Raw genomic sequence first — 16535 nt, 5'->3', positions numbered from 1 at the left:
ACGATCAAACAATCCGGTGGAAAAGTCCGGCAAACTCAAGTCCGCCAAACAATCCCCCTGTGTGTAGCCTCCGGCATACTTTTTTGACCCGAAAGTACGGCGGACTTAGAATGCCGTGTTGCACTCCAATCTTCCCGCCGGACTAGCATTTCGGCGGACAATCCGGCCGTGTGTATGTCAGTCCGCCGTTCTTTTGAAATGAGTGGACTTTTCCCGCCTGGAGAAAAGTCCACTCATTTTGAGCGGGTCTCCAGGTAGGCGGGGCCCGCGAGGGAGACGTCGCTAGCCCCGCCACCTGGTATGGACTTAAAGGGGAACCCCAACGCCGAAAAAAATCTGCGTGGGGGTTCCCCCCCCAAGTCCACAACAGACCCTTGTCCGAGCACGCTACCCGGCCGGCCAGGAAAGGGGGGGCAAGCGAGCGCCCCCCACCTGAGCCGTACCAGGCCGCGTGCCCTCAACATGGGGAGTGCCTTGGGGAAGGGGGGGCCGCGCGGCCCCCCCACCCCAAAGCACCTTGTCCCCATGTTGATGAGGACAAGGACCTCTTCCCGACAACCCTGGCCATTGGTTGTCGGGGTCTGCGGGCGGGGGGCTTATCGGAATCCGGGAGCCCTCTTTAATAAGGGGGCCCCCGGATACCGGCCCCCCACCCTATGTGAATGAGTATGGGGTACAATGTACCCCTACCCATTCACCTGTAAAATAAAAGTACAAAAAAAACACAACACACGAGATAAAATACTTTATTGCACAGCTCCGGGGGTCTTCCGTCTTCGGGGGTCTTCTCGCCAGACTCCTCCGCTATCTTCTTGTAGCTCTTTTACTAGCGGAGGAGCCCGGCATTCTTCCTCGCCGCCGGCCTCTTCTTCCTCCTTCTCCTTCTCCTTCTCCTTCTCAAGGGGCGGTGTCACATGGCGACAGTCCCAGCATCCTCCGGGACTGACATTGTAAGGGGGCGGGGTCACCATGTGACACGGCCCCTTGTCCCTATATAAGTGGCAGCGCAGCGCGTCCCTGGCATTGCGGCCAGAGAGATCGTCGAGTCAACATCTCCTGAAGAAGAAGAAGAACGGAAGGCGGCGTATTAGTCCGCTCAAAAAGTGCCGTGTGTGGGCAAGTAGCCCGTTCGGAAAGTCCGACGGACAGTCTGGCGGGAAGTCCGCCAGACTAAGTACGTCGGACATACCGCTACGTGTGTACGCGGCTTTTGTATCCCATTGGGGATATATCATAGGTGAGTATTAAGTGTGTGTGTGTGTGTGTTTTAGTTAAAAAAAACAGCTCCAAACCTCCTCATGGCTCAGCCCTGCCACCCCCCCCCCCCCCCCACAAAGTTGTCACTAAATGATCTATTACTCACACATGCGATGGGCATAAGTGAAATTGCACCTCAAAATTAAATTCTGCTGCTTCTCCTGAGTATGGAGATAACACATGTGGGGGACTTTTTGGGAGCCTAGCCGTGTACGGGACCCTGAAGACCAAGCACCGCCTTCAGGATTTAAATATAAAACGCTACCTAAAAAAACTGTTAGCAATCGCAGGGATCAGACCTGACTCTGCGATCGCTGCAGTTATGTGTTTAGTAAGTGACAGTGATCGATCGATACTGCACTTGGGTGGGCTGGGCAGAGGGGCAAAACGCAGGTGCTAGCAGGTATCTGGGCTTATCCCGCTAACAATGCATTTTTTTGGAACCCTAAACTGCTGGGGACGCTAGTATAGATCTGATCAGATATTGATCTGTTCAGATACTATACCCCTACGGGAGGTGTATGCTTTGCCTGTGGGTGTTAGCGGTACTGGCACTAACCTAGCGCTGCCTGGGGCGACGCAGACCCTGACCCAAAAAACCTAATTGATATCACCCGCCGGGTGATCAGGGTGTTAAACCTTTATTGGGTAATAAATGGTGGGTGCCCTGATGCTATAAAAAGCAAAATAACTAACCAGAGTCACCCATAACACTTATCACCGGTGAAAGGGTTAACTCTAGGGGCAATCAGGGGGTTAAAATCTTTATTAGGTAGTATATGGGGGTACGTAACGATATGAAAACCTGGCGGTGAACATAAAAAATAACTAGCTACCTAGCAGCACCAGTGACACTAATGCAGCGATCAGAAAAACGATCGCTTAGTGACACTGGCAAAAGGGGGGGAAAGGGTTACCTGAGGGCAATCAGGGGTTAAAACCTTTATTGGGTAGTATATGGGGGTCCCGAACGCTATATAAAAACCTGACGGGGAACCTAAATAACTAACTGGCTATCCAGCATCACCAGTGACACTTATAAGGTGATCGCTGGTGAAAGGGTTAACTCTAGGGGCAATCAGGGGGTTAAAACCTCTTATTGGGTAGTATATGGGGGGTACCTAATGCTATAAAAACCTGGCGGTGAACCTAAAAAAATAACTAGCTACCTAGCGGCACCAGTGACACTAATGCAGCGATCAGAAAAACGATCGCTTAGTGACACTGGCAAAAGGGGGTGAAAGGGTTAACTCTAGGGGCAATCAGGGGGTTAAACCTTTATTGGGGGGGGGGGGTAGGGGGCTACCCTGGACCTAATGCTAACTTTCCTGACAGTTTTTACTGTCACAACTGACACTAAATGCAGTGATCAGTAAATAAATGATCACTGCAATCAGTGACACTGTGACGGGGGGGTGATTTGTGTGCCTTTGTGTACCTACGTGTCAGTGTAGTGTTGGTGCACTTACTATCTCTGCTCTCCTCGCAGTCCGGTCAAAAAGACCGCCCCGAGGAGAGTGACATCACTTCCTCCCTGCCTGTGTTTACACAGGCGGGGGAAGCTTCTCATTCGCCAGGAGCGATCGAGAGGGGATGGCCAGAAACAAACGGTCATCCCGGATCACTCCTGAAGCGAAACGGACCGCCGCAGCCAGCGGGAGGGGGTCCGGTCGGACCCCCCACCCCCTGGAAGGCAAGCACGTACATGTACGTGCTTGTGCCTGTTGGTGCCATTGTCCGACGTACATCTCCATGCGGCGGTCCTTAAGTGGTTAAGAGGTCCTGTCATACTTTTTTTTTTTTTTTTTTTTTTTTTTTTTTTTCTCTATTACAAGGGATGTTCACATTTTCTTATTGTAGGAACACAATTATTTTATTTATTTTTTGAACATGCGTGCAGAAGCGAATGCATACCTGAGTAGTGCCCACATATGAAAACTGTGTTCAAACCACACATGTGAGGTATCACCGCGATTGGTAGAGTGAGAACAATAATTCTCGTCCTAGACCTCCTCTGTAACTCAAAACATGCAACCTTTTAGAAAAAAATTTAAAGCGGGAGTCTGCCGGGAGTTCCGCCGTTTAAATAAAAAAAAAAAAAAAAAAAGCCAGCAGCTACAAATACTGCAGCTGCTGACTTTTAAAATAAGGACACTTACCCGCCCAGCGCGCCCGCGATGTCGGCACCCGAAGCCGATCTCTCAGTCATCTCTCGGGTGCTGCCGCCGCCATCTTGGGTATGGGAATCAGGAAGTGGAGCCTTTCGGCTTAATTTCCCGGTTCCCTACTGCGCATGCGCGAGTCGCGCTGCGCAATAAGGATGGTCCCGCTGCCTCTGGGATCCGTGTGTTTCCCAGCAGGCAGCGGGGGACTTTCGGAAAGGGGCGTAATATACGCCCCTTTCCGCAGATAGCTATGCCGGAAGTGGGTGCAGATACCTGTACTGTACAGGTACCTGCACCCCCTCCCCCCTGAAAGGTGCCAATTGTGGCGCCGGAGGGGGGGAGGATTCCAATGAGCGGAAGGTCCACTTTAGCGTGGACCTCCGCTTTAATGTCACCTATGGAGATTTTCAAGGATACAACTTTTTCGCCATTCCACAAGCGGGCGCAATTTTGAAGCGTGACTTGTTGGGTATCAAGTTACTCGGTGTAACATCTTTCACAATCTAAAAAAAAAAAAAATGGGCTAACTTTACTGTTGTCTTATTAAGGCCACTGTGCAAATACGGTGTGACAAAGTATTGTAACAACCGCCATTTTATTCCCTAGAGCAGGGATCCTCAAACTACGGCCCTCCAGCTGTTGTGAAACTACACATCCCATGAGGCATTGTAAAACTCTGACATTCACAGACATGACCAGGCATGATGGGAATTGTAGTTCCTAAACAACTGGAGGGCCGTAGTTTGAAGACCCATGCTCTAGAGTGTTAGAACCCCCAAACATTATATATTTTTTCTAAGTAATTACTAGCAAAAAAAAATGATTTTAACTTCTAAACAACCATGAAAAATTAGGTCCGGTCCTTTTAAGTAGTTAGGAATAGGACAGGCGTTTGGTACAGCACCCCCAGCATCACACCATTCTATCATCTAGCTCCCCTAACCTAGCACATCTGTGTTACATTGCATTCCAGATACTCTGTAGGAGATTTACTAAATCTGAGGAGTGTAAAATATGGTGCAGCTCTGCCCAGAAACCATTCTGTTTCCAGATTTTATTTCAAAGTCTAACTAAACATGCTGAAGTTAGAAGCTCATTTGCTACCATACCATGCACAGCTACACCAGATTTTGAGTGTGCCAGTTTTAGTAAATCTTAGTCTGCCACAGTTCTCATCTGCCACTTGGGAAGATGCAGTGGGCAGGAAGCTATCATGAGACTTCCCTCACCCAGACCCTCCATGTCACCAGGCATTCTTGCTACTGCTCCCCTTTATCTCCCAGCATCCCTTCAATTGAATCCCCTGTCACCCCCTGCACTATTTTTACTGAACCCGTTCCTGTCACCCAGCACAACTGCCACTCCTCCTTCAAGCACCCTTGCCCATGCCACTGCTTCACCTAGCCACCCATCATTCTTGCCATTGCACCTCCTGCTCTCTCTTGTCAACTAACTCCCCTGAGACTGCATCCTCTTATCACTCAGCACATCTGTTACTGCTCCCCTTGTCACTCAGTTTCCCTGACATTGTATTTTATTTTGTCATGCAACATCCTTGACCTTGAATGAAAATGTAAGATCTGTTTATCTTGCACCCACATTGTACAAATGGCTACATACAAAAAACATTAGAAGAAAAATGTTACTAAACGACACCTCCACTTTCTGACTGCATGGCTTAGGTGCGGGTGACATTACTTGGCCTTCTTGCACCGTGTGTGTGTGTGTGTGTATATGTGTATATATGTGTGTGTATGTGTGTGTATGTATGTATGTATGTGTGTGTGTGTGTGTGTGTATATATATATATATATTATTTATGTATATATGTGTGTGTGTGTGTGTGTGTGTGTATATATATTATATTATATTATATTATACACACGTGGTGCAAGAAGGCCAAGTAATGTCAGGTGTGCCTATCTAGGTTGAAACTAATCGAGCGATATGTCATAGTCCTGTTGAACACTTGGTCCATGTGGGTGTGATTGTTTTCATAGTTTATGCTTTTTATAAAAAAATATTTACGTGATTTATTCTGCATCTTTTTACCAATTCAAAAGGAGTTTTAAAGGATAAGAAGAAAAATATTGGTAAATGCTTTCACTGTAAAAGAAGTTGGGAATGAAAGCAATGACCAATACCGGAAGCTGATGTGAGAATGGTGGCATGAAATAAAGCGCAATTACCTTTCTTTAGTGGGAAGGTAAATTAATTTGTGGCTGTCCAATTTGAGATACATGTGCACATCTACTATGATTTCTGTGTGAACAGGTGAAGAAAATAACATGTTACAACTATATATTTCAGCACTTTTTGTATAGGGGTAGATGGATTGTTTAGTTCAGTGGTGGTCAACTGTCTTGATATGGGGTCCTCAAGTGTGGCTTTTGACATCCCAAAAGTGCCGCAAATGAAATTCAGTGAATATTTTATGCCAAAGAACAAACCCAAAACGGGATATAGTCCAAGACTATGGGCATGATACAAGAAATGGTCAGGGACACTGGACATGGCACAGGAGATGGTTAGAGGCTTAAGACAGGATAAAAGAGATGGTCAGAGACTGCAGAAATGGTGGGGCCACATAAAGTTCCAAGGGCCGCAGGTCAGGCACCAAGGGTTTAGGTTATAATGCTTTCTAAGCTTTGTAAACCCATGTAAGATTTGTTTATTATTGTATGTTTTTTATTGATTTGTATTTTTTATTTTTTTGTTTGTTGCTATTGTTAAAATATTACGCTAAACATTCAATAAATCCTACATCTGACAGTGTAAGCAAATAACATAAAATATAATATAGCATATAAAGTGAGTCCCATAAATTTATAATAGTCCAATTAGAAAAATGTCCAAAAGATGTAAGATCCCAGTGTTCTGTGTAAGCATAATATATGCATCCAATGTGAATATGGATGACAAAACCAAAACGTGAATCACCCAGGTGTGCCTCCACCATATAGTGTAAAATGGCTTCTTACCAAAAATATTGGACTCTAAATTAGTCAGAAGCATGATGTAGAAAATATCCCAGTGATATTGGATGATTGCTCCAACAAGCCATGGAAATGAATCAGATATCTCCATAGTGTAAAACTGTATGGTATATTTATTAAAGCGGTTCTGCACCAAAAAAAAAAAAAAAAAAAAAAAATATTAAAAGCCAGCAGCTACTAATATTGCAGCTGCTGACTTTTAATAAAATCACACTTACCTGTCCCAGGGTCCAGCAATGTCGGCGGCAGATGACGAGCGATCGCTCGTCTCGCTGCTGCCCCCGCCGCCATCCTCTGTCAGGGAATCGGGAAGTGAAGCATTACAGCTTCACTGCCCGGTTCCCTACTGCGCATGCGTGAGTCGCGCTGCGCATCTCTTATGGTCCCCCGCTGTGTCTCTGGGAACTGTGTGTTTCCCAGAACACAACGGGGGGGCGGGGGGCGGAGCGTCTGCGAGGGTCTGCCCGGAAGTGGGTGCAGATACCTGCATTATCCAGGTAACTTCACCCCCCTCCCCCCTGAAAGGTGCAGATTGTGGCACCGGAGGGGGGGAGGGGTCAGATTAGCAGAACTTCCCCTTTAGGGTGAAGAACCGCTTTAAAATCAAAGTGCTAATTACTCACAATGTGAACGATGCTTTCAGTGGAGTTTGGAGCCTGGAGCTGTGTTGTAGCTTATTCATGCAGGCTTAAATTGCAGGCATGCGTGATTTGTAAATGCTTGTGTTTTTTGTTTTTGTTTTTTCAAATGCCAAACATGTCATACTTTCCTCCACTGTGCAGCTCATTTTGCGCAGAGTGGCCCTGTTCGTCCATATCTGGGGTCCCCGGTGGCTCTTGTGGCTCCTCCCCGCATCAGATGACCCCCCTAGGAGAAGCGCTCTCTCCCAGGGGGTTACCTTGCTGGCGCCTTCTTGAGTCCAGCATTTGCGTTCATAGACATGAATGCCGTACTCGGCCCAGCAACCGTGTCATTTGATTTGATTGACAGCAGCGGGAGCCAATGGCTGCACTGCTATCAATCTATCCAATAAGAGCCTGGATCCCATGGACAGAGGGACAGAGCCTCCTCGCCAAGGGAAATACGGGGCTCAGGTAAGTAAAACCGGGTTGGGGGGGCTAGGGGGCCGGTACTGCCAGGTGTTTTTTCACCTTAATAGGATGCATTAAGGTGAAAAAAACACAAGGGTTTACAACCCCTTTAATGAGGCGAAAATAAAGAAGAGAATACTATTGCTCCTACTAGCATCTTGCTTCCTATATATAACCTTTTCTGATGTTAGCACAAATGTTATTCAGTACAGTTATTATTATGAGCAGTTTCTAGGTAATTTTCTTCATTCTGACTGTGCTTTGCTCATAAGCAAATAGTTGACATCATCTGTAATTACAGAGACACATGTAATTGTGAAGCTGAATAGCAGCATGAAGCAAGTTACATAATTTGAAACGTAGAGCATGAACATTACTTTAAAATGACCCTATTGTGTTTATTTTTATTTTGGAAATGTATACAGTAAAGAGGTTATTGTAAACCTGATCAGCAATAATTATAACCTAACTCAGGTCAAGTGGGTTTAGTTTTAATTGAATCAGAATAAGGTTTGATTTGTCAGGTTTTCCTTTCTCTCTATGATGCCATAGGAGAGATATTCTCTCAGTTCTTGTAGTAAAAGGATGTGGGTGAAAATCTCCTCAGTAGGCAAACAGATGGCAATGAAAGTCTGACAGATGCTTGAACATTTCCCCACTTTATCCAAAATTAATCAAATATTTTGACTATAGTGGGGTTTCAAAAACATTACTTCCCTTCCTCCTCCATGATGGCCAACAGAGTCATTGCTCCTCCCACTAGAAAGGAAAGAAGATTAGGAGAATGCAGAACCAATGATGGTCTTCTTTTAACTGATCCTTGAAATCCTTCCTGTGACAGCAGAACAGAATTCTAGGACTGGCTTTCTTTCATTAGCCACCTTCTAGGCTGAGGCGTAGAGCACATGCAAAGCAGAGGGTTCACTTTCACCATTCGAGATGGAGAGAGAGAGTTTATACCCCCCTCAACAATCAACTCCAAGGAGGATGAGGAGGAAACGAGCGTCCAGATATAAACTGACTGAGGTGGACGACTTATTGAAAGTCTATACCACCCTGGAAATCCAAGAAGAAAAAGCCCAACTATTATTAAATGACAAAATGTACCAGGGGTTAGAGGTGGCTAGACACAGTCTTCCTAGTTCATAAATCATTGGCTGACATAATTGGAAAGGAATAGAAGGATCCAGAAAAAACATTTTAAGAGGTTTCCTTTGAGGAGGACAAGATGTTAATTTGTAATCAAAAACAAACAAAAATGAATGCTGTCTTTTCCCAGGTGTCAAGACGGACTGATCTCGCATTTGAGGATATGGGCATGCTTAAAGACGCCATGGACAAAAGGGCAGACTCTTAAGGAAAGCTTGGGATTCGTCCTTATCTAACTTAAAGCCAACAATGGCCTCAGTAGTGGCCAGAAACATGGAATGTTGGCTGGAACAACTTAAAGGCCATGTGTTAGCAGGCATCTCCTAGGAAAGATTTGCTAGAGTCCTTCCCTACCCTTTTTAAGAGCGGTCAAGTACATGGCAGCTGCCTCGTCAGAATCCATCAGGATGTCGGCCAGATCTTCAGCCCCTATTAATTCGGCCAGGAGGGCTCTCTGGCTTTACCTAGTCAGGGGACTCGGAATCAAAATTGAAGCTGTGCAGAATTCCCTTTTTACAGGAGATCTGATGTTTGGGGCAGACTTGGAGACTGGTGGATAAGAAGAAAGCTTTTCATCCATAGAAAAAAAGTGATGCAGCGAAGGAAGAATTTTCGCCTCTTTCAGCCGACTCGTAAATAAAAAGATCAGACCCAGAAGAATACCCTGGGACCCTCAAAGGGGGAGAGGCAGAGGAGGGGTGCTCTTTAGACCCCCCCCCCCCCCAAGCAAACCTCAAAAGCAATGATGACCATCTCCCAGTAGGCGGGAGGCAGCAGACCTTCCTGCTTGGCTGAGAAGAAGCAACAACAATCCTGTTTGTTTTAATCAGTCAAGGCTATCAGATAGCATTTTCACAGACACCCCCAAGCTAGTCTTGCATTACAAACCTTTTGAGGGATCAGGAGAAGGCACGGGCTATGATGTCTCTTCTGAGGAAACTGCTGCAGCAGGGTGTTATTTCCCAAGTCCCGAAGGAACAGGAAGGGAGGGGTTTTTACTTTTTTTTTTTTTTTTTTTTTTTTTTTTTGGTCAAGAAACCATCAGGGAAATTTTATCTGGTTGAGAATCGTCAGGTTGAGAATCAATCTATAAAGTACAAACATTTCCAGATGGACACGATTTTATCTGTGAAAAATATACTCACCCCCCCCCCCCCCCCATTACATGGCATCCATTGGCATAAGGGATGCTAATTTCCTCATACCAATTGCAGCTTCATTGCAGAAATTCCTGCGACTAGCATTCAATTTGGGGAGGGGGGAGATTTGTCACATTCAGTTCAGGATGCTGCCCTTCAGCCTTTCCTCCTCTCCCAGAGTATTCATGCATGTGATGGCAGAGGCTTTGGAGTCCCTGAAGGGATCTCCAAAGTGCCTTATCTGGACGACCTACTACTGTTCGCAGACTCAAAAGATCAGGTAGTGGTCAATCTGCAAATAACCCAGGGACATCTAAACAGCATAGATTGGCTTCTGATCCTTCAGAAATCAAATCTGGTTCTGTCAACGAATAAGGTTCCTGGGATCCGAAATAGATTCAATAGAACAAAGAACCTTCCTCCCTCAAGAGAAGATTGAAAAAATGCAGATAGCTCTGAGAACACTTCAAACCAACACAGAGGTTTCAGTAAGGGAAGCCATGTCAGTTCTAGGCCTGTTGACTGCGGCAATCCCTTCAGTGCAGTGGGCCAGGCTTCATGCTCGACGTCTGCAGTCAGACATTCTACAGAATTGGAGACTCTGGAAAAGAAGTTCAAAATGGGAAAAGACAAAAAGATCACTTTGGTGGTGGAGAGACCAGAGAAACTCCTACAAAAGGACTCCCCTGGACTTTTCCGGTAACTCAGAGATTAATGACAGATGCGAGCGCATAGGGGTGGGGAGCTCACCTCGGAACGGACAACACAGTGCGTATGGTCCAAGCCAGAGGCAAGAAGGTCCTCCAATTGGAGGGAGTTAAAAGCTATCCATCTAAGCCTCCTATTCTAACAGCAGGCTCTAAGGGAACAGCACGTCCAGGTGTTATTGGACAACATGGCGGCAGTATTATACCTAACAAAGCAGGGGGAGCAAGATCCTGATGGAACTAGCTCATCAAATTCTGAGCTGGGCAGAGGGCGAGTTGGCCTTGTTGCCTGCAGTCCATCTGAAGGGCACATAAAACACCCTAGCAGACCTTCTCAGCAGGAGGGAAGAAGGGAAGCACAATGGTCATTAAATCAAGAGTTCTTCGAAACGATCACCGAAAGTTAGGGCCATCCTCAGGTACACCTCTTTGCAAACCAAATAAATGCAAAAACATTGGCCGCCTTCTTTCTCTCCAAATACAGGATCAAGCACTCGGAGTGGACGCGTTGGCTAAAAAATTGGACTTTCCCCTGTCTTATGCTCCCCCCTGCCCCACTTAATGCCAAGAGTGTTAGCAAAGTTCAGAACAGAGTCCACAGATCTGTTCCCAATTGCTCCCTATTGGCCAAAGAGACCCTGGTTCTTAACCCTAATGAATCTCCCAGCAAAACCTCCCTGAAGATTACTAATCAGGGAGGACCTTCTGGGACAAGGTCAGATCATTCATCCAGATCCAGCGTACCTCAATCTAACCACCTGGTTTCTGAGGAAGAAATTCTATGCAAAAGGGGACTGTCGGAAAAACTTATCAACGCCCTTCTAGTAAGTAGGAAGATCACCAGGGCTATTTACTTCAAAGTCTGGAAGTGTTAAAGTTCTTGCTGGAACACCAGGAATTGTCATTTTTGTTTAGCTCTATTTCAGTTTTAGAATTTCTCCAGGAAGGAATGGAGAAAGGTTTAGTAGCAAGTACTCTCAAGATGCAGGTAGCTGCATTATCATTTTTCTGGAAAAGACCATGTCAAGGGAACTCTTGATAGTCGGTCAGATTTTTTTTTGTAAGGCTATGGCAAAAAATTAGGCCTAGGCCTCTTATTAGTTTTCCCAAGTGGGATTTATCCTTGGTTCTTCAGGGACTCACTAAGTCACAGTTTGAGCCGTTAGAGACCTCTTTAAGATTGCTGACCTTAAAGACAATGCTCCTGGTGGCGATGACCTCTGCATGTAGAATCAGAGAATTACAGGCATTAGCAATCAAGGAGCCCTTTATCCTGTCCAGTAGACACCTTGTAGTGCTGAGGGCAGATCCAGCCTTCCTACCTAAGGTGTCTTTTTAGTTTTTCACCGCACACAGGAGATCACACTCCCTACTTTCTGCCCCATGCTTTCGGGGGCCAGGAGAAGCCTTACATACTCTAGACGTTAGAAGGTGCCTCCTAAAGTACTTGGAAGTAACAAAGAATCTTCGAATGCCATCTTCTCTTTTTATCCTAATGGAAGGAAGTCACAAAGGGAATAAAGCTTCCAAAAGTACCCTAGGAAGGTGGCTAAACAAGCCATTGAAGAATACCTGTCCCTTGGTTTAGAACCTCCAGTGGGACTATTGCCTCATTCTACACGGGCAGTGATGGCTTAGTGGGCAGAGAGCAGATATGCAAGGCTGCCACGTGGTCCAGTTTCTCGACCTTCATAAGGCACTGCAGGTTGGATCAACTGTCAGCCTGCCAGACCAGTGCTTCGGTAGAAAGGTTTTACAAGAAGAGGTCCCACCCTGAAGTAAGTTCTCGGTTATCATCTCCAAGGTGCTGTCCTGAAAGATGAAGGGAGAAAACCTTACTTAGACTTACCTGAGACTGTATTTCTACGAGCCTTTCAGGACAGTAGCCTACTCTCCTCCCTAGGTTATGTATCGTTTATAATCACTGGGCTCGGTAATTGTCTGCTTATATCTTCCAGCATGTCGGAGGAATTCTCAGTAACGGCTGATGGCATGGTAGAAGCAGCTGAATTTAAAGGGTTGTGGGCATGCAGTGTTTCCAGTGAAGAGGTGGAGCTACGCTCTCTCCAAGGTGCTGTCCTGAAAGGCTCATAGAAATACTGTCACCAGTAAGTCTAAGGGTCTTTATTATTAAAATAACAAACGTGCAATGGTATTGCACAAATTGGCCCCCAATCCTCCTCCTCCTTGGGTCTTCTACAGTCAATCTCTGCTCCTTCTCTTCTAGAGCAAGCCATTTGCTATGGGGGCACACCGTGTCTGCTTATTCCCAAGCTGTGTGTCTATGGAGCCACGCTCACTGCACTGCCGTGGTCTTTGCACTTGTGGCCCATTAATACTTCCCCCCAGATCTCTAAATGAAAGCAGAGAGCTGGAAAATGATTCTGCCTGGCAATCCACTGGTCATTGGTTGCAGTGTTTTTCAGACAAATTTACAAAAAATAATAAATGCAAATATTTGCAGAACTGTGTGTGTGTGTGTGTGTGTGTGTGTGTGTGTGTGTGTGTGTATATATATATATATGTGTAATAAATATAAATATATATATATATATATATATATATATATATATATATATATATATATATATATATATATATATATATATATATATTATACATTTTTTATATGTTTTTGGCTGCTTTGCCAGACTCTGGCACAGTATATGACAGCATGCCACTCCCAGTGCCGGGCTACATTAGGAATCCACTCTCCTGAGCACTTTATTGCCTTGCAGTGGCAAAACAAAGTTATTCAAATATATTTTTACACATTAAAGGAGGACTCCACTAGAAGCAGTATCTGCTCAGCAACCATTGTCAAGACCAGGGACACAAAATATAAAAGTAGTGTAATGTTTATGATCTACTGCTTAGAGCTATGATAGACTATTTATGCACAATGCAAAAATCAAAACACAATTTCCCAAGTGTTCTTCCAGGACAGCCCTTGAGATGGAGCTCCTCCCATCGACACAGGAAACACATTGCCACAGTTCAAAAGGCGGTCCCTCAGGTCCCTGGTCAGTCATTTGTGTTTCCTCCGTCGGAGGAACATGTTGCCAGGAACCTGGAGGCCCCTCTCAGGGGCTGCCTGAGAACCTGCAAGCCTAAGGGACCGGGTCCTGGTTTATGGCTGCAGTTTGGGTCCATACCTTTTTTCTTTGGCTCGGGTACCGTCCAGCTGAACCGGAGCAGACCCGTTACCCTCCTCCTTCCAGTGCCGAGGTGGCCAGGGGCAGAATGACGTTGCAGGGGGTCGGAGACGCCGAGCGTTCACTTCCGGCGGAACCGCGTCATCACTGCATGCCGAGACTTCCGGTTCCGGGTCTCTAGGGTACAAGGAGGAGAGGGAGAGCCAGCGCTGTGCCTGTGAAGCCCGACCAGCGTCCAGCTATACCGGATTAGCGGCGGGATTCGGAGCGTCAGAGGGGGACCATGGAGGCTATTCCCCAGGATACTCCGGCGGAGACAGGCACCAGCCAAACCCAGGTAGGCTGCTGGGCATGCTATTACTCTGGTGGAGTGGTGGTGTTTGTAGGCTGGGCCCTGTAGTGCCCCACGGTGGCGGTTTACTCACAGTGAGGTTGTTTGTTAGTGGTGATTCTAAGAGGGACATGGTGCTGACGCTAAGAAATCCTTTGTCTTCTTATTTTCAGGCTAAAGAGATGCCAAGGGAAGACAAGACAGGCCGCAAAAAGTGCCCTAATTGTGGGAATAGGTTGTCCTCTGGCTCTAACAAAGCCCTATGCAAGCAATGCATTGCAAGCTTGCTTAAATCTGAGGCAGATTCCCCTTTAGCAAAGTTTTTGGGCTCCTTTAAAGAGGAAATGGCGTCGACCTTTAAGTCCCTCCGGGAGTTAATCACTGACGTGGGATCAGCTGCAGCTGCCTCCACGAGTAAAACAACTATAATCTCATCCTCACCATGCCTTACAACACCCAGCTCAGGGGAGCCCCGTATGGTCAGGGAGCCTAGCCCCACGTTGATTAGCCCCGAATCCTCTGACACTGACTCGGGTCAGGAAGAGGATCAAGCAGCATCTAAAGCCTCAAAATATAGATTATCTCTCGAGGAAGTAGATGAGCTAATGGGGGCTATCTATGATACGCTGGAAATTGAGGAGGAAGAAACTCAGTTATCCAGACATGATCAAATGTATGAGGCTCTGGGGAAAAAGAAAGCAAGGGTTTTTCCTATACATAAGGTGCTTTCTGACCTTGTCCTTAAGGAGTGGTCTGAACCAGACAAGAAGGTTTTCTTTCCTAAATCCCTTAAGAGAAGGTTCCCTTTTTGAGAGCCCAGAGGCGGTCTGGAATAAAAATCCAAAACTAGACGCCCCTCTGTCCAAAATCTCAAAGCAGGCTGATCTGGCTTTTGAGGATATGGGCCACCTGAAAGATCCCATGGACAGGAGAACAGACATTGTCTTAAAGAGGGCCTGGGATGCCTCTATGGCAGGCTTAAAACCAGCTCTAGCCACTTCCTGTGTAGCTAGAAACCTGGAGTTCTGGTTATCGCAACTACAAGAACACTTAAAGGCAGGCACTCCTAGGGGGGAGCTTTTGAAATCCTTCCCTATGCTTTTTAAGGCCACCAGTTTCATCTCTGACGCCTCCACGGACTCCGTAAAATTTACGGCTAAATCTGCAGCACTTTCAGTGGCAGCAAGGAGGTCAGTATGGATGAAAACCTGGGGGCGAGACACGGCGTCTAAAACCCGCCTGTGCAGCGTCCCTTTTACAGGAGACTTAGTCTTCGGGCCTGAATTAGACTCCGCCTTAGAAAGGACGGCGGACAAAAAGAAAACCTTTCCCGCAAAAAAGAAAAATTTTCAAAGAAAAATTTTTCGTCCCTTTAAGGAACCCTCTAAACCAGAGAAGAGTTCAACCCCCAAAAAACATTGGTCGGGACATAAAGGGAAAGGAAAAGGGGGCATACTGTTTAGCCGCCCCAATCAGGATCCCAAACCCCAGTGACGTCAGGGTTCCTGTGGGAGGAAGATTAAGCAAATTTCTTCCTCAATGGGAAGAGACAACCTCGAACGAGTTTGTCTTAAATATAATAAAAAGGGGTCATGCGCTGGAATTTCACAGCAACCCTCCTTCCAAGTTTCTGGTGACAAAGCTTCCAAGTCACTCAGAAAAGGCCAGGGCCTTACCTTTACTAATAGGGGAAATGGTAGATCAAGAAGTATTGACACCAGTCCCTATTCAGGAACAAGGGGACGGTTTTTACTCGCACATCTTTGTGGTAAGAAAACCGTCAGGGAGATTCAGACTAATTATGAACCTCCGTCCACTGAATCACTCCATCCGTTACAAGAGATTTCGGATGGAGTCCATTTATTCCATAAAGAATCTCCTGCAGAAAGAGACATTTATGGCAACCCTGGACCTAAGGGATGCTTATCTGCACATTCCAATAAGGGAGGAATGCCAGAAATTCCTTCGGATGGCAGTGCAGATAGACACAAAGGTTTACCACTTTCAGTGCAGAGCACTTCCCTTCGGTCTATCATCCTCTCCGAGAATCTTTACCAAGGTTCTCGGAGAGGCTTTAGTTCCTCTGAGGCTTCAATCAGTCTCAATTATCCCCTACCTAGACGATCTGCTCCTAACAGCCCACTCAGAGAGTCGTCTTTCTCAGGACCTAGAATTGACTCAACTCAGTCTGAGTCGATTAGGGTGGATTGTCAGTCAGGAGAAATCCAAGACAACCCCAACACAGGAGATCCTGTATCTGGGGTACTGGATCAAGTCTGTAGATCAGAAAATTATACTGCCGGAAGAAAAGATTTTGAATCTGTGGCAGAGAATATCTTTTCTTCAATGCAGCCCCAAGTGTACGGTGAGGGAAGTAATGTCAGTCTTAGGTCTTATGACGGCAGCCATTCCAGCCGTACAATGGGCCAGGTTCCATCAAAGAGAACTTCAGGGTTTTCTGTTAGAACAATTAAAAGGCAGAGATCTGGAGGAGGAGGTATCGATCCCCTCAAGGGTAAAACGCTCCCTCTGGTGGTGGAAGGAC

The 16535-nt window shown here is 46.2% G+C and overlaps 1 protein-coding gene across 1 annotated transcript in view; it reads left to right on the top strand.

The window, feature by feature from the left end:
* The window catches only part of PLA2G4A (phospholipase A2 group IVA), a 387554-nt gene that overhangs the window by 39880 nt on the left and 331139 nt on the right, over positions 1 to 16535 (top strand). The gene's annotated exons all lie outside the window — the stretch shown is intronic.

Source organism: Lithobates pipiens, unplaced genomic scaffold, assembly GCF_037356315.1.
Source record: "Lithobates pipiens isolate NorthernLeopardFrog02 unplaced genomic scaffold, aLitPip1_a1.2 Scaffold_23, whole genome shotgun sequence".
Taxonomy (NCBI): domain Eukaryota; kingdom Metazoa; phylum Chordata; class Amphibia; order Anura; family Ranidae; genus Lithobates; species Lithobates pipiens.
The sequence above is the reverse complement of the archived record's forward strand: the minus strand, read 5'-3'. Positions and strand labels throughout refer to the sequence as shown.